The sequence below is a fragment of the Pygoscelis adeliae genome, unplaced genomic scaffold (genome assembly GCF_000699105.1).
Source record: "Pygoscelis adeliae isolate BGI_AS28 unplaced genomic scaffold, ASM69910v1 Scaffold233, whole genome shotgun sequence".
In the NCBI taxonomy this organism is placed as follows: Eukaryota; Metazoa; Chordata; class Aves; order Sphenisciformes; family Spheniscidae; genus Pygoscelis; species Pygoscelis adeliae.
The window spans coordinates 1,641,253-1,650,821 of NW_008824421.1; positions in this window are offsets into that span (position 1 = coordinate 1,641,253).

The following is a 9,569-nucleotide window of genomic DNA, read 5'->3' on the forward strand; positions in this document are numbered from 1 at the left end:
TACAAGAAGGATGTTGAGATGTTGGAACGTGTCCAGAGAAGGGCAACGAAGCTGGTGAAGGGTCTGGAGAACAAGTCTTATGAGGAGTGGCTGAGGGAACCAGGGTTGTTTAGTCTGGAGAAGAGGAAGCTCAGGGGAGACCTTATCGTGCTCTACAACTACCTGAAAGGAGGTTGTAACAAGGTGGGTGTTGGTCTCTTCTCCCAAGTAACAAGCGATAGGACAAGGGGAAATGGCCTCAAGTTGTGCCAGGGGAGGTTTAGATTGGATGTAAGGAAAAATTTCTTTACTGAAAGAGTGGTTAAACATTGGACCAGGCTGCCCAGGGAAGTGGTTGAGTCACCATCCCTGGAAGTATTTAAAAGACGTGTAGATGAGGCGCTTAGGGACGTGGTTTAGTGGGCATGGTGGTGTTGGGTTGACAGTTGGACTCGATGATCTTAGGTCTTTTCCAACCTTAATGATTCTATGATTCTATAAATTGGAAGACTTAACAGCCTTGATCTTGTACAATGGTATACTCCATCCTAAGAGCACTGAGTGGAGTCAGCAAACAAGAAAGTAAAGCAACATGGACATATACAGAAGATAATATTCTCTTAAGTTATTACAGAAAATGAAGGGCTTTTAGACCCACAATAAGCAGGAGCTAAAGTCCACGAGGACCAGGTAAGACCCCTCAAATAGCCTGAGGAAGGCAAAAACCCCACCTCAACTGTAAGAAAACACAATGACCAGGAGAGGTTTTTCTTCACTCTTCTGACACTCTTCCAAGCAGTCCTGGACATCCTATTTACCTCAAATCATATATAAGTAAAACCAGAAACAGCCATGGCCACTAACTCTTTACTTCCAGTTACCATTGCTCAACTTCCACTATGGGCAATTTAAAGCTATTTGAAGTATCACGAGAAGAGCACTACACGCAGCCAGCCTAAAATTGGAATACCTTTGAATATAGCTACACCTGGTCCAAAGTTCCACCTTTGTCTAAATACTGGTTGTTTGTCATTGGGGGGGGTTTAGTTTGTTTGTTTTATAGAATAGAATAGACTATTTCGGTCGGAAGGGACCTACAACGATCATCTAGTCCAACTGCCTGACCAATTCAGGGCTGACCAAAAGTTAAAGCATGTTATTAAGGGCATTGTTCAAATGCCTCTTAAACACTGGCAGGCTTGGGGCATCAACCACCTCTCTACGAAGCCTGTTCCAGTGTTTGACCACCCTCTGGGTAAAGCAATGCTTCCTAATGTCCAGTCTAAACCTCCCCTGGTGCAGCTTTGAACCATTCTCACTCATCCTATCACTGGATACCAGGGAGAAGAGCTCAGCACCTCCCTCTCCAAGGGAAAGGGTAGCTTCCTTCCTCAGGAAGCTGTAGAGAGCAATGAGGTTGCCCCTCAGCCTCCTTTTCTCCAAACTAGACAAGCCCGAAGTCCCCAGCTGCTCCTCATAGAACATTCCTCCCAGCCCTTTCACCAGCTTTGTTGCCCTCCTCTGGACACATTCAAGGACTTCAACGTGTTTCCCCAACAGATATCCCCCCCAACAGATTTCCATAGTCATGTGTCCTTTCTACCTGATGAGAGGGGAGAAAGATGCAAAAGCAGCAATAATTCTGTTAACAGCACCCCCTCACTACATTACAGCCCAGGGATCGCACACGAGTTTGGTATCACCACCATCAGCAGTTGTGCTACTACTGAAGCTTGCAGTGTGCCAGCTCCGCAGACTCCAAACACACAGAACTTGATTTCACCTCCTTCTCCTCCCTCACTTTATGATACACTCCTTTGCTGCTGCTCCTCACCAAGGAGGCTTGTCTATCTTCTTTCTGTGCACTCCCATATGACAACCAAAGTACATGAATACACAGTTTACTCTTATCTACTTAATTCCTGCACGTATAGGATAGGTATGCTTGCAAAGCCTTTTGAGTAGCAATTTTCTACATGCATTTATTTGAGCCCCAGGCTTAGCTCCTGCATAGAGGCATTTAACTACCTATGCTGCCTTGAATGTTGAAGTACAATCACTTCCCATTAGAGCTAAATACATGGTTCAACTCCAAAATTAGTAAAAAGATTATAAAATACACATGCAAACCTAGATGAGTAAGAAACAAGGATCAGAAGCACTGGATTCAACTATGCTTAAGGGATTTGCAAATGGTGCTGTATCGGTAGGCCTATCAAGTAAGATTTTGTAACAGAGAGGTAGCTTTGTACATTGACATTCTTCTCCTGATTTGGCTTCCATCACTGTCCCAAATCAAAGACCAGAATTTTTGCCAATGTAGCTGTATCTGTAACACCACCATAACTCCTGCTATATGCAAACCATGAGGGTTTCTGACAGCACAGTAATGACAGCTAAGATCAAGACTACTTTTCCATGCTAACAACAAACTCAGACGTTTGCAAAGTGTTTCCTTCTAGATCATTCCTTATACCAGTACTGTGGTGTTTTTATGAAAGAAAAGTGCATACTGAGCATTAGGAAAACTTACAGTGATTAATGAAACCGCAGAACTAAAATATCCTTCAGAAGAGAGGCATCAGCTGAATACTATCACACACTATTCAATGACTAAAGTACATCATCCTGCTGCTGCAGAGCACCACGGTTGCCTCCTCAGCCCCTTCAGGACACTAAAGGAATATGCATAAACTAGCAAGGCAGAAGAGAAGAAATTCTGTTAGATGTGTCATCCATGATGTCAGCATATTCTTAAATCAACAACTGTTAACTTACTGTCCTCTCTGAATTCAGAATAACTTGAAAAAAGACAGGGTACCATGCTTTAGAGATGACAATGTCACTGTTGGCAGGAAGCTTGGAGACAGTAGGCTTTAAAAATGCCTCTACGTCAACTTGTGCCTAAGTGAAAATTAAAAAACTTCCACAAAATTGCTATCTATTTTACAAGTAAGCTGTACCCCAATAACTTTCTCACTGAATTAAATCAGTTTTATACTTCCTTGAGCAATAGCTCACAGTAGATCTACAAATTACCTAGGTAACACAGTTTTGAAAACCTTACTAGCACCTACTCCTATGTTTGCCTTTGGCAGCAAAAAGTTTTTGACTCATTTTTATGTTCAATTAATCCACAGTCACATTCTTCATAAAAAGAATGCTGGAAAAACTCAACTTGCTGGAAACAGTAACTATAATTACTGACCCTCTTCAGGTCAGCCAAAATTAAATTGCAAAGTAGGCTTTTTGGCATTAGAGCTATAACTTAATGGTACAAAGAAAAGCAAGTCTGTGAGTAACAGAAGACACCAAGCGCAACATTTGTGAGAACTCAGAAAATGAGATACAAGTGGTGAGCTTACAGGAAAAAATTGGGAACGGACCCTGAACAAGAGTAGCCTCCTTCTAGATTTGTACTGCATGACAAAGGACAAAACTATTTCTTTGCACATCTTTGCTCTATCAAACTTTTGTCAAAGCAAGCATTAATATTAAAAAAAATATATAATTTTATCAAATTTCACAGTAATGAACAAATTGTAAGCCACAGCTGTATGGCATTTTATCTCCTTACATAACAATATTGTCTTTTCTCCACAATTTTCAAGTTTGCTTTACTCACTGCTCTCTGGGATTATAAGGAAAGAAAGAAAGAAAAAATCTTAGTGCCTCTATATTTCTCAGGAAAACAGAAAATGCCATTGCAAGTGTCCCATTAAGAAACTTATGTGAAATCAAGCCTCTGTTGACGAAACTGGCAAATCGACATTCTTTTCACTTATTATAGGCTTTAAAGCAAGTACAGGGATGACATACTCCTCAACCATGCGTAGATATACTATTAGTATGCCATGTTAACTTTACTAGCATTGAGATGATTGGCTTATGGTACAAAATTGATTCATCTCTCGTATTTGACTAAAGTTTTAAAAAATTATAGAATTCATGGGCTATGTAGATCTTTTGCGGTCTTTGTTTCTACTGCTACACAGTCAAAATAAGGGAATTATTTGCATAACTGAAACAAAAAGTGATTTCATAACATGATAATGTTTGAGCCTATAGGCAAGAACTTACAGGACTAAGACAAAAGTCATTTATATCTTAAGAACCATTTACAAAATAGGTATAACTGCAAATCTTCAGCTTATCTATTGTCATCTATGAGGCTCAGGGGAATATTTTCTACCCAAATAAACCAACTGTATTGCTGAAAACAGGGCTGTAAAGTTCCTCTGGAGCTCACTACCAACAAGGATTTCCAAATATCAGTTAAATATAGATAGCCTCAAAAAGACAACTGATGATACATTACTATGCTAATTCTTTCCATTCTTAAAATTCTGATCAAAACTAGTTGCAAAAAAAGCCAAAGAGCACTCACCAAAAAAATACAACAGCAATCAACAGATGTGGGGAAGGGACGAACCAAATAACGTGCAAAAGCAGGGAGATTTCTAACTTCCAGACCTCTTAAGAGTTAGCCCCTAGAAGCTGGCTTCCAGACCTAGTCCCAGAAAGGAGTATAAGTTTAATCAACAAAAAGTCAGTTTTGCCTGAATTATATACATTTCTATGGTCTACAGTAGAACAAAATGGTTTTCCAAAACCACATGCCATACTGAACCTAAGTCCAAACCTTAATCTAAAATACAAGATGACTACTACTTTATCAGACACAAATTACTCTACTGGTCTGGACCTTAAGGCCCCTAACCTCATTTATTCTGTTCACAACTGTTAGACAAATATCAAAATAGAAAATTTGTTCAATGCAGTGGTCATCAGTCAGCCACCTAAGCAACTCTGAGCTACAGATGAGTATAATTACTTGATAGTTTTGAATTTTAGTCACATTCCTTCTGACAAAAACACTGAAAACCCTTTAACAGATGCTTCACTCCCAAAGGAGTTTGACAGAACAAAACCATGTCATATGCATATGAGGACCAACAGTTCTACCAACGAAAATGCTAAATCCTCTAACAGATGCTTCAGACCCCAAGGAATTTGAGAAAACAAAGCCATATCATCTGCACATGAGAATTGACACTGGTCAACACAGACTCTTGAGGCAAAGCAGTTTTCTCACTTCTTATAGCACAACTGTTTCAGCATTATAAAAATTAAAACTTCTGACAGATTCCCAGATTCTCTCTTTTTAGTTCCAGTAAAGGGAAACAGTAGATCAGCAGGTCAATCTGAAAGAGTCCTCCTATTCATTCAAATAAATTTTGCTAGAATACAATTCAATTGGCAATAAAAATACCTCTATAATATAGATTACTGTGTGGATTTACTGAACTTGCAAATATTTTAATTGAGACATGAAAGCACCATAGAAGACCATAAGAGAAGTTATTTTGGAATTGTCATACTGGAGGACTAGTTCCTAAATTACCTTTATAATAAATAACAAAAAAGAATTTTCATCCTCAAAGTGAGCAGGAATTAGAAAACCAGTATTTCTACAATTTTACCAGTGCACAATACATTAAGCTTACAGAATAAATGTAGATTTTCTCCAGAAGTCCATTCAAACATTTTCTTCTGAAGATAACTAAGTCATCAAAAGAAACCAACAATCACAATGTCATAATCCAAGATAGGACAGAATTTTGTTAATTGCCAAACCAGGCTATAAACTAATGATGTCACCAAATACTAACAGGCAAATGATGCACTCCTGAAATACAGTAATGGGATGTAACATAAGAATAGCCCAGACCATCAAAAGGTACACCTAGTAAGAAACCTGTCTGGCCAATACATGCTGCTCAGCAAGGAATACAAGAACAGGTGAACTATTTATTAACACATCCCTGATATCCTCTCCCAGAGCCTGTACTTTGCAGTTCAGGGCCTTAAACCCAGAGGTAGTACCTTTGCATTCTCCAAGATTATATTAACAAATTTTAATCTCATAATCTTAATCTAAATTATTACATATAATTTGTCTTACATCTGTGAGGTCCTGTTGTCAAATTTCTTGCTTCCATAAATAAGGCGTCCAGATCTTAAGGACAATAATTATAAGGAACTTCTTCAATAGATAAACCACATACATTTTTTTGAGATAAAGCTGGTCTGATACCAAAACTTTAAATCCAATTTATAGCCAAATCTACCCAGCATTATGACAATCTGCATTAAGGCCTTGACTTACTATTAGTAAACAAACAAATAAGTAAAAACAAAGCAAAATCAAAGCAGATCATGTTTGTTGCCTAAGTTCTAAGGAACGTCAAATGTCCAAATGAGTTAAGCCACTGGCAAGAACTTGCAGAAATACTCAGTGAGATCTTGGCAGCAGAAACTTTGCTCACTGGATTCAAGAGACTTTTCTTACATTAAAGGTGTAGCTAGATGAGACAGACTTAAAAGAGAACAAGTCACTGCAGTCTGAAAGGACAGCACAATCACCATCACCCCATCACCCCTCTGCACCCCCTCATCCCATCACCCACCCCAGCCCACTCTCTCAGGCCAATGCCAGCTGGTCTCCCTGGCAAGCTGGTCTCCCTCAACAAGCCATTACCAACTAACCCAGAAGAGAAAAGAAAGGAAAACATCATGGATTAAACAAACTGGTTGAATAAAAATTGAGAAACTGTGCCAGAGAATCGGGGGACTCCAGGTACGTAATAACACAGGCACAATTTAGGACAGGTCAAACGGAAGCTTTATTAACTACGATCACAGTGAGAGAACATTGACAGCATCTCTCCTGGTTCTCTGACAAGTGATCGCAGAGACCCAACCTAAATACTATTTCAGAAAAAGGAAAAAGGCAAGGAAAAACAATCATTTCAATGTTAACAAAGCCAGGTACCCATCCGTGGGAGGGATGGACTCCTTAAGTCCCTTGCTAACAGCCACAATTTTAAGGAGGACTCAAGCAGTAAATAATGTGACAATATGGAGAGATGGGTCTTGGTGGAGCCTACAGGAGTGGCACACCCGGTATTATCCTAGCTCAGAAGTGGGGAGTTGGAAACAATCACAGACTGCCAGCTTTTAGCTGAAAGGAATGTTCTTTTAGTAAAGATAACCTCTTAGCCAGATCTCTCAATCTTAAGTATTAATAGTTTTACCACCACAACTGTTTGGCAGCTTAAAAATACATAGTTATTTTCCTCTTCCAAGCCATGAGTAAGACCAATGAATGAGAAATGAGATCTACCACGTCTAAAATACTGCAAGACACAAGTGAATAGAAATTTTAACTTACTGAACAAATTTTAAATTAAAAAAAATGTGTTTTGATAAAATTGCTGGTTTAACTACTCATCCAGTACATCTGAAGTAATAAACTACAAACCAATTTTAAAATGCTATTTGTGTATTTGAATTCCACTTTCTATTCAAGTGAGATTTAACATATATTTTAAGAAAAAGTATGTAATTCACCATTCCAACAGAAATGTGAAAATTAAAGGTCTAAGAAAACAAAGCATCAACTAAGCAGTATAAGTGTTTAACCAAATCTATCACACAAAGACTCCAGTCAACTGAAGATTAAAGATAATTTGCAGTCTAAACTTAATTCACTTTATCCATATGCTACTTCAAAAGAGCAAAAGACCTCTTATTGCACTAGTGAAATTATTAAAATACTTCCTTCTTCACAGAGGCCAAATGTAAAAGCTCTCCAAAAACAAAGTTCAGTATTGGGTACTTTTTCCATAAGCGAGTCAGTCAGTAAATCAGACTCTGCTGCACAGGCCTTACTGCAAAACCAAAAACCTAAGGTACAGAGGCAGAGTATATAGTCAAATATAAAAGCAGATGTACCTAAGCAGACAGAATTCAAGGTATCAGAAGTTAGAGACATCTTGGAGATGGAAGTCTGGTGTTCAAATTCTGCAAGTATCCTGTTTCTTGAAAAGGTCTGCCCTATTAAACATGTTCATCCTTAGCTAGCCAAGTTCCATGAAGAAAATTAAGTCAAACTGGCATAAGCAATCACTACAACCTAAGCTTTTGCTATTAAAGGCCAAACATTCTAAGAAATTATCTTGATCGGTTTTATCAGAGTCTTGATCAAGCCTAATTAATTCAACTGCAGTCCTTGTGTCTCTACTAGCCTAATGGAAATAAGTAAAAGGTGCTAACTGCCACATCTTTTTACCCCAGAATTACAATTCTTAATCCTATGACTGACATTTGGGTCTTGAACAATGAGGCCCAAATGATTTCATCTGGGTGCCAGGCTGACTTTTGAATTACTATGAGAATTCATTCTGCTGAGGAGGAGCAAAAATGTTATCAGACTTAGTATTGAAGGAAGACTATTTTCAACTGCTTCTACTGTACTAAAATTTTTAAACAATCTTCCAAATTCCACCTCTGTAAATATACTCCAACGAGAAATCACTGAAGCACTTCCAAACACTGTAAAAGCTTCTGCCTGTAAGAAACTGGTGCTTGTAAGAATTACAATATGTATTGCAATACAACAATATTCTAAGAATGCTTCATGCATCTTCAACAATGATGAGGATATTTACTATAAAAACCTTGATTTTACAAAGAGACCTTATGCACAGCACTGAGTTTCTTCTTATTCTGCTGCACCAAGAAGAAAAGCAAATTCCTGACCCCTTTGATTCTTCAACTACTGTAGAGACCCAAACTTTCACAAGAATGGACTACTGGTTTAAATACTTCAGCTGACAACAAAATACATAATCAAGTAGTATCCAGCTAGCCAGGAACACACCATATATGGCTGCATAAAGAAAATTGTTCAGAGTCCTCAAGAAGTATTACTTATCTGGGCAGCCTCCATCTCCCCCTCCTTCTTATCCCAATCTTTCAAAGATAGGCTTTAAATGTTTTGCAGCTGTCCAACATTAAGACTGAAGAATTAAATGACCATGGCTGTGTAAAAACACAGGGTGAAAAGCAACTACCACGTTATCCAGGAATTCAAGACCAATTACAGATCCAGAAGAGGTTCCTGACTGCCAACTTCTTTAACAAAATCTGGATGAGGTCCCAAGAGCAGATAAACCTGTAAAATTACTCTTTCTTCCTTCCAGATAATTCTTCAAATGAGTTTCTACCATATAAACTAGTGCAGACTATGCATAACTACATTGAGTTTTAGCCAACCTCTCTCGCAGCCAAAAATATCAACCACCACCACTGCACACATTTTCTTACTGAGATTTTCAGGGTCTGCATAATCTTATAACCATGAAGTTAGTGAGCCATTTCATATTTCCTGAAACTAAACTGCACATTAGATGATTCACCAATTAGTGTATTCATGAAGCTTTAAAAAGCAATCAAAATTTCATTTTTGTTGAAAAATTTAACAGAGATGTCCAGCTGTATGCATGGAGAGAGCATGTGGGCTTGTCTCCTTTATTTAACTTAACTAACAGCTACGTTAGCTGGTGAAAAATATTCAGTGTGTCAGAGTTAATTTATAGAGCTGACAAAGTATAAGGGCTCCAGAAGGTATAGCATACATTTACTAAACTTTAAATACAATATTTTAACTAGATATAGCTCAAAGATTAAAATAAGCTGTCCAACAACCAAACCACACAAATACATATTGTTTCAGAGCACTTCTT